We start from the raw sequence: 11,773 nt of genomic DNA, 5'->3' as shown, positions 1-11,773 counted from the left end.
TGTAATGCCTAATTCATACGAACAACCTTAGAGTATAACATTTTATTTAGCAGAAAAGCATCGGAAACATCTATTATCCTACAAAAAGCTACAAAAACACAGCCAAAAGTAAAATACAATTTTAAGAATAGTTCTCCCATTTTAACCCTTTCGCAACATTTAACGTACTTGTCCATCAAAATTACTGTCCTTACCTTTCTCAGCACATGACAGCTGATTTAATCAGCCATCTCTGACGGCGGCATTTAACACTTGCTGGCAGAGGGGACGCATCTCTCTACACTCCCAATAGCGCCCTCGTGACATAATTTCATGGTGCCTATAGGTTGCCATGACAGCTGTGGGTCTGCTGATGACACCCTTGCCTGTCATTGCAATATTCCTGTGAACACCGGCTTGTGCACTGTTATGTAGAGCACAAGCAATCAGATGATTGCAGCTGCAACTCCCCTAAGGGAACAATTAAATTCAGTAAACATGAGAAAAAAGTTTTTGCCCCATGAAATGTAAAAATAAAAAAATACACATATTTGGTATCGCTTGGCTTGTAAAAGTCTGGTCTATCACATTTTAAAATAAATGAATCTAAATGGTAAATACCGTAACAAGAAAAAAATCTAAATATCTGAATTATGTGTTTGGCTACCGTAACATTCGAATAAAATGCAACAAGAGATAATTACAATATCATGTCTACCCCAAGATGGTATCAGTAAAAACATCTGCTCAGTGTGCAAAAAATAAGCCATCATTCAGCCCTGTATCCCAAAAAATGACAACTCATGGAAAATGGAAAAAAATTAGTAACAAATTTTATTCACCACTTAAATAAAAGAAAAAAACATACATGTTTGGTATCTGCTGTGGTAGTTCAACTCCCTTGGCGGTACACAGAGGTAGAAAACATGAACATTGTCTCTTTAAGTCTTCAGTTGATTTATTATATGGCAGCATAAACCAACAATAAGGGGAAGTAAACACAGCCCTTTGGTCAAAAACAGGAAAACAACAAAGAAAACAAAATGCTGTAACAGAGTCGATATTTTGCGGGTAACGTCCCGCTTTGAGCAACACAGGTTCAGTCTTTCCTCCATGACTCAAACCACTGGAGAATCCCCTCTCTAGACTTGCTGACGAAAGACTGCCTCGAGAGCCCAGCCATTTAAGCCCCAAACCATTTGACTCTTCCCCATGTGACTGAAAACATGACTGTGACATTACACAGGTCCTGTCAGCACACGGCAGAGCCTCCTCTGCAGGTGGAGATAAGTGAACACTCTCCCACCCACCTAAACTGTCTCAGTCGTGCCGACCGATTGTAGACCCTTGCCTGGACCTCTTGTGCTTGGAGGAGACTGTCTTTCACAATCAACATCACATTCGCAATCCTGTCCTGCATCTGGGCCATATATTCAATAACGCTTCAGTGGGGTGTTACTTCCGCTTCCCAGGTCTCCTTTGCAATGTCCAGAAGTCCTCAAGGATGGCGTCTGTGTGGGAGCTCAAATGGCAAGGCCTGTGGTACTTCTCTGATGAAGAACAGTAGGTATGGCAGGAGGCAATCCCAATATTGGCCATCCTTCTCCACAACCTTCTTTAACATGGAATTCAAGGTCTTATTCATCTGCCGATGGTATACTGATATCCTAAGTTGGTAATCTGAAGGGCCTTACACAACTCTCTCACCTTGTATATGAACAGTGTCCCTTGGTCTGTCAGGATCTCCTTTGGCAGGCCTGTCGGGGAGAAAATATGCACTAGCTCCTGTTCTCTACTCTGGGCGGAGGAGTTTTTCAGTGGCACCGCCTCCGGGTACTTCATAGCATAGTGCATTACTAACAGAATGTATTAATGACCCCTTGTGAACTTAACTAAGGGTACAACAAGACCCATGGAAATCTAGTCAAATGGGACTTCAATTATGGGCAATGGAACTAGGGTACTGCAGAAGTGGGATACGGGGGCAGTTAGCTGACAGGTAGGGCAGGACCAGCAGAAATTAATAATGTTCCTGTGACACCCAGACTAGTAGAACCTCTGAATGACTCACTCTTGGGTCTTATCTACGCCTAGATGTCCTCTCAAGACATGAGCATGGGCCAGATCCAGTAAGCTACATCTTTAGGGTCCCAGGACTAGTAGCTGCTCTATTACATCCCCTCTCTGTTTAGTGACCCAGTAGAGCCTCATTGACTGCAAAGTACGGGAGTCTGGTGTCAGCCCCCAGCTCTTGGTCAACCTCATTTATCGCAGTCACATTTTCCGTTATATCTTTTGAAGTCAAATCTTGCATTTGGGCAGTCTCAAAATTCCCTCCAGAATCCCCATCCCCCAGTTCAGGAATTTGGGCCTCACTGGTCCCCATCTCATCCTCTTCACCAGCCAGGACACACAAGAGGAACTAAATCATTTCTGACTGTGATGGAGTTTTGACAGGGCTGAGCTGGCTCTTGTCTGCATCCTTTGGTATCTCCGCCCTTCTCCACAAATCCTAGAACAGGCTAAAACTCCACCCTATTATCACCAGGTATAGCAAGTCCTTAAACACCCCAAACTCATGGGTCTCAGTCGCACAATTTGTTTTTATAGATACTCTGGCAGCAAGATAGTCTTTGGATTCAGCAGATGCCCATGTGTTTTCCTGGGAAAAACTGGTGGAGGAGTGTGGCCCCTATCAGGGTCATCAAGCTCCCTGAGTCTAAATGACCTGACACCAGCACTCTGCTTATGGTCACAGGACAGGACTGAGGTCCATCTCCAGGCTGAAAGGCCACACTGCAGGTGGCATATGCATGGTAAAAGCAGCGCCTCCATAAGCTGCAGTCCATCTGTTCAGAGGAAAAGAGACAACAGGGGCTATATGTTCCAGACCGTGACATCTTCGGCAAATCAAGTCTTTCCCCGTGGCCTTTGACAACCCCTCTGTGACCCCTTGAGATCTAGGTATCCACCAGTGGTGGCTGTACTTCTCAGGATCCTGCTGGGTACCCCAGTATGAGGATGCACCACCCCCTGGTTTTCTTAGGGACCTCTTGACCATCAGATACCGTTCCACTAGGCCCAAAAGTTCGTCCACATTTTGGGGATCTCACTGGGAAACCCAGGTCTGCACTGGCCTAGGAAGCGAGTGCACAAATCTGTTCATAACAATGCGTTCGACCATCTGGAAGATTCTGGGTGCAACCATTTTTGCACAAGATGCAATAAATAAAACATTTGGGATTGAGGCTGTTTGTCCCCAAAATATACCCAATGGTGAACCCTTTGTGCTCCGACAGACATCATCACTTATGCACATGCCAAAATTTAGATTTTTAATTTGACACACTCCTGCGTGTCATGCAATGCCAAATCATACTAGGTCTTCTGTGGCTCACCAGTCAGATAGGGGGCCAGTATCTCTGCCCACTGCTCTGGCGGTATCTTCTCATGATCCTACCACCCTCTCAAACACAGTCAAAAATGCCTCCACATCATCACCCAGGGTCATTTTTGCCATGGCTCTTCTTACCGTATTCCAGACATTCTTACCATCACCTGGACTTGGTGGAGGGTCTGCCAGCATTCCTCAAACTGCCTCTGCAAGCAAGTCAATCTGTTTCTGATACTGCTGGTCCATCTGCTGTATAAGCAGCTTACTTGTCTCTTGTTGCGCCATCGGTTGCTGCTGTAGTTGTTGCTAGTGTTGTAGTTGCTGTTGCTGCTCTGCATGTAGAAGATGTTTGGTCAGGTCCTCCATCTTGCCTGACATAGTATGTTGGCTTGTGGCCGTTACATGTGTTTTATGGGAAAGATGCAAGCGCGTCTTATACCACCCGTGGTAGATTGGCACACTCTTCTGCACTCGTAGACATGGGAACACTGCGGTTTGCTAGATGCAGTTGGTTTATTTAGTATGGCATAAACCAAGGGTTAGCACAAAATAAACACGGCCCTCTGGGCAAAAACAGCAAAGTAAAACAAAATGGTAGCTAAGGTACATTGCTTCCTCCTCAGAACACAAACCACTGGAGAATCCTCTCTCAAACAATCAACGCCCTTGCTTCCCTTGAAAACCAGCTATGTAAACCCTAGACCATGTGACTCCTGTGACTTCTCCCTCATGTGACTGATCACGTGACTGCGACATCACACAGGTCCTGTCCGGCTCTGCAAGTGTAGATAAGGTGGATGTTCTCCCACCAACTCTATGAATGTCCACATAAAATCAGCCCATTTATGCAATTTTTAGTTTAAGCCTCATAACACATAGTGTGTTGGAGGAAAGTACTCAGGCATTACTATATATCACTGATGTCATTCAATGTAGTGACACATGTCCCCCTGCATTACTTTAACAATCAAAGAAAACAAAATGCTGTAGCAGAGTACATACATTGCAGGTAACATTCCGCTCTGGAGCACCACAGGTTCGGTCTTTCCTCCACAATACACAAACCACTGGATAATCCTTCCCCAAACATCAGCTGTTATACTGATTTAAAGGGAATCTGTCATGTCATTTGTATGTAGCATACTAATAGTATGCTGAAATAGGGCTTGGGCAGCCCTGTCAGGATATGTAACTTTTATTTCTGTACATGGTCAAAATATGCTGCTGTAAGCCCCGAACAAGTGTATTGTCTCATCAAGCATGCATTTCTGTGCAGCTGTCACTCTAGAGTCAGAAGAGCAGACAGCCAGTCCAAGGATTGCGATACATGTCTCGGGCGAGTAACACAGTAGTCTGAATGAAACAATGACACAATGCAGAAGGGTGGATAGGATTATAGGTGAGGAAGGAGTAAATATTGTTTAAACATATATATATGCTTGGCATATCAGTGTGACATTTTCCATAGTCTGATCTAAAGCAGTACACACCCTTTAGTAAATCATGCTTGCAGAGTGGGCACAGATGAAGGACTTTGTCACCCTTCTCAACAGTTTCAAAATGGCTACTGAGATAGTTAGCCCTGACAGTGACATCATCAGCATTACTATTCCGGACATCTACATGCTAGAGCACACTTTAAATAGTCTGCGTGAGGCGGCAGTGGTCCCAGAGGAAGAAGAGGAAGAACAGGAGGATAAGGAAGCGATAATGTGGGGTGGCACGGTGGCTCAGTGATTACCACTGCAGCCTTGCAGCACTGGAGTCCTTGGTTCAAATCCCACCAAGGACAACATCTGCAAGGAGTTTGTATGTTCTCCCCGTGTTTGTGTGGGTTTCCTCTGGGTACTGCGGTTTCCTGCCACATTCCAAAGACATACTGATAGGGAATTAAGATTGTGAGCCCCATTGGGGACAGTAATGATAATGTGTGCAAACTGTAAAGAGCTGCATAATATGTTAGCGCTATATAAAAATAAAAAAAAGAATAAAAAAGAACAATATCTCTAAGTTCTGGACTGCTTTGGAACAGGCGGGTGCTATGGGAGAGTGGACTACAGCGATCAAGGGGGGCTCATGGTACCAGACAAACTGTTGTGAAGGTGCAGGAGCCAATGATCAAATTGAGGAGGACGAGAAGGAAGAGGTCATGGGCACGCAATAGTAAAGAGTAGGGTTGAGCGAAACGGGTCGTTCATTTTCAAAAGTCGCCGACTTTTGGCAAAGTCGGCGTCTCATGAAACCGAGCCGATCCCAGCTTTGCATCGGCCATGCGGTACGCGACTTTCACGCCAAAGTCGCGTTTCAATGACGCGAAAAGCGCCATTTTTCAGCCAATGAAGGTGAACGCAGAGTGTGGGCAGCGTGATGACATAGGTCCTGGTCCCCACCATCTTAGAGAAGGGCATTGCAGTGATTGGCTTGCTGTCTGCGGCGTCACAGGGGCTATAAAGGGGCGTTCCCGCTGACCGCCATCTCACTGCTGCTGATCTGAGCTTAGGGAGAGGTTGCTGCCGCTTCGTCAGAAGCAGGGATAGCGTTAGGCAGGGTCCATTAACCACCAAACCGCTTGTGCTGTAGCGATTTCCACTGTCCAACACCACCTTCGGTGTGCAGGGACAGTGGAAGCTACATTTTTTTTTTCTCAGCGCTGTAGCTCATTGGGCTGCCCTAGAAGGCTCCCTGATAGCTGCATTGCTGTGTGTACGCCACTGTGCAAACCAACTACTTTTTTCAAAGCACAAATCCTCTTGTTCCTTCCTTTCTGCACAGCTATCTTTTTTGTTTGTCCACACTTTTTATTTAATTTGTGCATCAGTCCACTCCTTATTGCTGCCTGCCATACCTGGCTGAGATTACTGCAGGGAGATAGTAATTGTAGGACAGTCCCTGTTTTTTTTTTTTTTTGTGGGAGATTAAGATTGGCATTTCTGCTAGAGTGCCATCCCTGTGTGTGCCATCTCTCACTCAGTGGGCCATAGAAAGCCTATTTATTTTTTTGCTTGATTTGGGTTCTAAAATCTACCTGAAAAAAAATCACTACATCAATCAGTGGGAGAAAAATATTGGCCTCAGGGCTTGTGTGCCACTCCTGACTCCTGTGTGTGCCATCTCTCACTCAGTGGGCCATAGAAAGCCTATTTATTTTTTTGCTTGATTTGGGTTCTAAAATCTACCTGAAAAAAAATCACTACATCAATCAGTGGGAGAAAAATATTGGCCTCAGGGCTTGTGTGCCACTCCTGACTCCTGTGTGTGCCATCTCTCACTCAGTGGGCCATAGAAAGCCTATTTATTTTTTTGCTTGATTTGGGTTCTAAAATCTACCTGAAAAAAAATCACTACATCAATCAGTGGGAGAAAAATATTGGCCTCAGGGCTTGTGTGCCACTCCTGACTCCTGTGTGTGCCATCTCTCACTCAGTGGGCCATAGAAAGCCTATTTATTTTTTTGCTTGATTTGGGTTCTAAAATCTACCTGAAAAAAAATCACTACATCAATCAGTGGGAGAAAAATATTGGCCTCAGGGCTTGTGTGCCACTCCTGACTCCTGTGTGTGCCATCTCTCACTCAGTGGGCCATAGAAAGCCTATTTATTTTTTTGCTTGATTTGGGTTCTAAAATCTACCTGAAAAAAAATCACTACATCAATCAGTGGGAGAAAAATATTGGCCTCAGGACTTGTGTGCCACTCCTGACTCCTGTGTGTGCCATCTCTCACTCAGTGGGCCATAGAAAGCCTATTTATTTTTTATTATTTGGTTTCTAAATTGTCCCTGAAAAAATCATTTTATCTTATTTGGTTTCTAAAGTCTCCCTGAAAAAAAATAAAAAATAAAACAGTGGGAGATTAATATTGCCCTTTCTGCTTGTGTGCCAGTCTTGACTCCTGGGTGTGCCATCTCTCTCTCTCAAATTGTGGGCCATAGAAAGCCTAATTATTTTTTTGCTTGATTTGGGTTCTAAAATCTACCTGAAAAAAAATCACTACATCAATCAGTGGGAGAAAAATATTGGCCTCAGGGCTTGTGTGCCACTCCTGACTCCTGTGTGTGCCATCTCTCACTCAGTGGGCCATAGAAAGCCTTTTTTTTATTATTTGGTTTCTAAATTGTCCCTGAAAAAATCATTTTATCTTATTTGGTTTCTAAAGTCTCCCTGAAAAAAAAAAAAAATAAAACAGTGGGAGATTAATATTGCCCTTTCTGCTTGTGTGCCAGTCTTGACTCCTGGGTGTGCCATCTCTCTCTCTCAAATTGTGGGCCATAGAAAGCCTATTTATTTTTTTGCTTGATTTGGGTTCTAAAATCTACCTGAAAAAAAATCACTACATCAATCAGTGGGAGAAAAATATTGGCCTCAGGGCTTGTGTGCCACTCCTGACTTCTGTGTGTGCCATCTCTCACTCAGTGGGCCATAGAAAGCCTTTTTTTTATTATTTGGTTTCTAAATTGTCCCTGAAAAAATCATTTTATCTTATTTGGTTTCTAAAGTCTCCCTGAAAAAAAAAAAAAAATAGGTGGGAGATTAATATTGACATTTGTGCTTGAGTGACAGTCCTGCGTGTGTGGCATCTCTGTGATTTAGTGCCACAGAAAACAGAGTGTGTAACATTGTGCCTGATTTTCCTTGTGGTCTCACCAACCTGTTAAGGGATACTGAAATCATACTGAAGTTATAGCTCACCGTGTAAGTTGTTTGACAGCAACAAATAAAGTTACTTTGGTTAAGTTTTTAAAACAATGAGGAAGTCTGGTGCAAGAGGTCGTGGCCGTGGGCGTTCATTGTCAGCTGGTAATGATGGTAGTGGTAGTGGAGCATCAGGTGGTCGTGGGGATAAAAATATTCCACCTAAGTCTGGAGCTGTGGAGCCAGTTTCGTCATCTGGCTACACAAGGCCTCGAACGCTCTCTTTTCCGGTAGTAGGAAAACCGCTTTTAAAGCCGGAGCAGCAACAGCAAGTTTTGGCTTACCTTGCAGACTCAGCCTCTAGCTCTTTTGCCTCCTCTTCTGAAACTGGTAAATGTAAAAGCAGCGCGTCGCTTGTGGATGTTCACGGTCAGGGACAAGTCGCTTCCTTGTCCTCTTCAGCAAAAACTACAACAAGAGAGAAGGATGCAGCAGGCAGCACAACGGGTTACTCCATGGAGCTCATTACACATACCGTCCCTGGCTTAGAAAGTGAAACACTTAACAGGCCATGCCCATTACAAGTAGATTCTGACATGGAGTGCACTGATGCACAGCCACAGCCAGAGTACTATGCTGCTGCTTTGACTCAGACCACAACATTGCCCTCTCAGGGTACTGATCCACAATCAGACCCTGATGAGACTATGTTGCCCCGCCACGAACGCTATACCACCGACCGACACGGTGACACAGACGAAGTTGCACACGAGCTCGAAGAGGAGGTAATAGATGACCCAGTTGTTGACCCCGATTGGCAGCCATTGGGGGAACAGGGTGCAGGCGGCAGTAGTTCAGAAGCGGAGGTGGAGGAGGGGCCGGAGCAGGCATCAACATCGCAACAGGTTCCATCTGCCGGTCCCGTATCTATGCCAAAACGCGTGTCAAAGCCAAAACCTGTTGGAGGACAGCGTGGCCATCCAGTTAAAGCTCAGTCTGCAATCCCTGAAAAGGGATCCGATGCTAGGAAGAGTGCAGTCTGGCATTTTTTTAAACAACATCCAATTGATCAGCGCAAAGTCATCTGTCAAAAATGTTCAACTAGCTTAAGCAGAGGTCAGAATCTGAAAAGTCTCAATACTAGTTGCATGCATAGACACTTAACCACCATGCATTTTCAAGCCTGGACTAACTACCAAACGTCCCTTAAGGTTGTAGCACCCTCGGCCAATGAAGCTAGTCAGCAACGCAACATCCCTTCCGTCACTGTAAGGCCACCATTTTCCGCACCACCGGCAGTATCTGTGCAGGTTTCTTTGCCAGCCAAAAGCAGTCAGGGTCAGGGAATCACCAGTTTTGTAGGAGGAAATATTGCATCTAGGGCACCGGCGGAAACAATACCGTCTCCAACCGTCTCTCAGTCTGCCATGTCCACCGACACACCCGAAAGTTCCACGATCTCCAGCTTTCCAGTCCAGCTCACCCTACATGAGACTCTGGTTAGAAAAAGGAAGTACTTATCCTCGCATCCGCGTACACAGGGTTTTAACGCCCACATAGCTAGACTAATCTCGTTAGAGATGATGCCCTACCGGTTAGTTGAAAGCGAAGCTTTCAAAGCCCTGATGGAGTACGCTGAACCACGATACGAGCTACCCAGTATGTGTTAAACAGCGCATCGTCCATGCACTCAGGCAATCTGTGAGTACAAAGGTGCACCTGACTACAGATGCATGGACCAGTAGGCATGGCCAGGGACGTTATGTGTCCATCACGGCACACTGGGTGAATGTGGTGGATGCAGGGTCCACAGGGGACATCAATTTTGGGACAGTTGTGCCTAGCCCACGGTCTAGGAAACAGTTGGCTGTAGGCGTTCGCACCCCCTCCTCCTCCTCCTCGTCCTCCTGCAGAAGCTACAGCTCTTCCACAGACCGCAGTCGGCCAACCACTCCATCGGCAGATGACACTGTTGCACACCAGTTGTCCCATTATGGGCCAGCTACTGGCAAGCGTCAGCAGGCTGTATTGGCTATGAAGTGTTTTGGTGACAACAGACACACCGCGGAAGTTCTGTCCGAGTTCTTGCAACAAGAAACGCAGTCATGGCTGGGCACAGTAGATCTTGAGGCAGGCAAGGTAGTGAGTGATAACGGAAGGAATTTCATGGCTGCCATCTCCCTTTCCCAACTGAAACACATTCCTTGCCTGGCTCACACCTTAAACCTGGTGGTGCAGTGCTTATTGAAAACTTATCCTGGGTTCTCCGACCTGCTCCTCAAAGTGCATGGACTTTGCTCACATATCCGACGTTCGCCTGTACACTCCAGCCGTATGCAGACCTATCAGCGGTCTTTGAACCTTCCCCAGCATCGCCTAATCATAGACGTTGCAACAAGGTGGAACTCAACACTGCACATGTTTCAGAGACTGTGCCAACAGAGGCGGGCTGTTATGTTTTTGTGGGAGGATACACATACACGGGCAGGCAGTAGGATGGCAGACATGGAGTTGTCAGGTGTGCAGTGGTCGAAGATACAAGACATGTGTCAAGTCCTTCAGTGTTTTGAGGAATGCACACGGCTGGATAGTGCAGACAACGCCATAATAAGCATGAGCATGCCCCTAATGTGTCTGCTGATGCAAAGTTTGACGCACATAAAGGATCAGGCGTCTGCACCAGAGGAAGAGGAAAGCCTTGATGACAGTCAGCCATTGTCTGGTCAGGGCAGTGTACAGGACGAGGTAGCGGGCGAAGAGGAGGTGGAGGACGAGGAGGATGATGGGGATGAGTATATTTTTAATGCGGAAGCTTTCCCGGGGGCACTGGAAATTGGTTGCGTGGCAAGGCCGGGTTCTGGTTTTTTGAGGGACACAAGTGACGTAGATTTGCCTGAAACTGCCCCTCAACCAATCACAACCGGAGATTTGACAACTGGAACTTTGGCCCACATGGCGGATTATGCCTTACGTATCCTAAAAAGGGACACACGCATTACGAAAATGATGAACGATGACGATTACTGGTTGGCCTGCCTCCTTGATCCACGCTATAAAGGCAAATTGCAAAATATTATGCCACATGAGAACTTGGAACTAATATTAGCAACCAAACAATCAACTCTTGTTGACCGTTTGCTTCAGGCATTCCCAGCACACAGCGCACGTGATCGTTCTCACACGAGCTCCAGGGGGCAGCAGACTAGGAGTGTTAGGGGTGCACACATCAGAAGTGGCGTTGGACAGAGGGGTTTTCTGACCAGGTTGTGGAGTGATTTTGCTATGACCGCAGACAGGACAGATACTGCTGCATCAATTGAAAGTGACAGGAGACAACATTTGTCCAGTATGGTTACTAACTATTTTTCATCCCTTATCGATGTTCTCCCTCAACCGTCATTCCCATTTGATTACTGGGCATCAAAATTAGACACCTGGCCACAATTGGCAGAATATGCATTGCAGGAGCTTGCTTGCCCGGCAGCAAGTGTCCTATCAGAAAGAGTATTCAGTGCTGCAGGTTCAATATTAACCCGAAAAAAGGACTCGTCTGGCTACCCAAAATGTTGATGATCTAACATTCATTAAAATGAACCACAACTAGATTTCGAAATCTTTTGCCCCACCTTGCACGGCCGACACCTAGCTTTCCTTTGAAAAGCTCTTGCCTGTGGACTACTGTGAATTACTTTTCTAATGTCTAATTTGCTGCAGCTGATTGTCCAGCATACGACATGTTTACACCTCCCTAAATGGCCAAACTCCTCACA

This window comes from Ranitomeya variabilis, chromosome 5 (assembly GCF_051348905.1).
Source record: "Ranitomeya variabilis isolate aRanVar5 chromosome 5, aRanVar5.hap1, whole genome shotgun sequence".
NCBI lineage: Eukaryota > Metazoa > Chordata > Amphibia > Anura > Dendrobatidae > Ranitomeya > Ranitomeya variabilis.
This window is presented reverse-complemented; position numbering follows the sequence as displayed.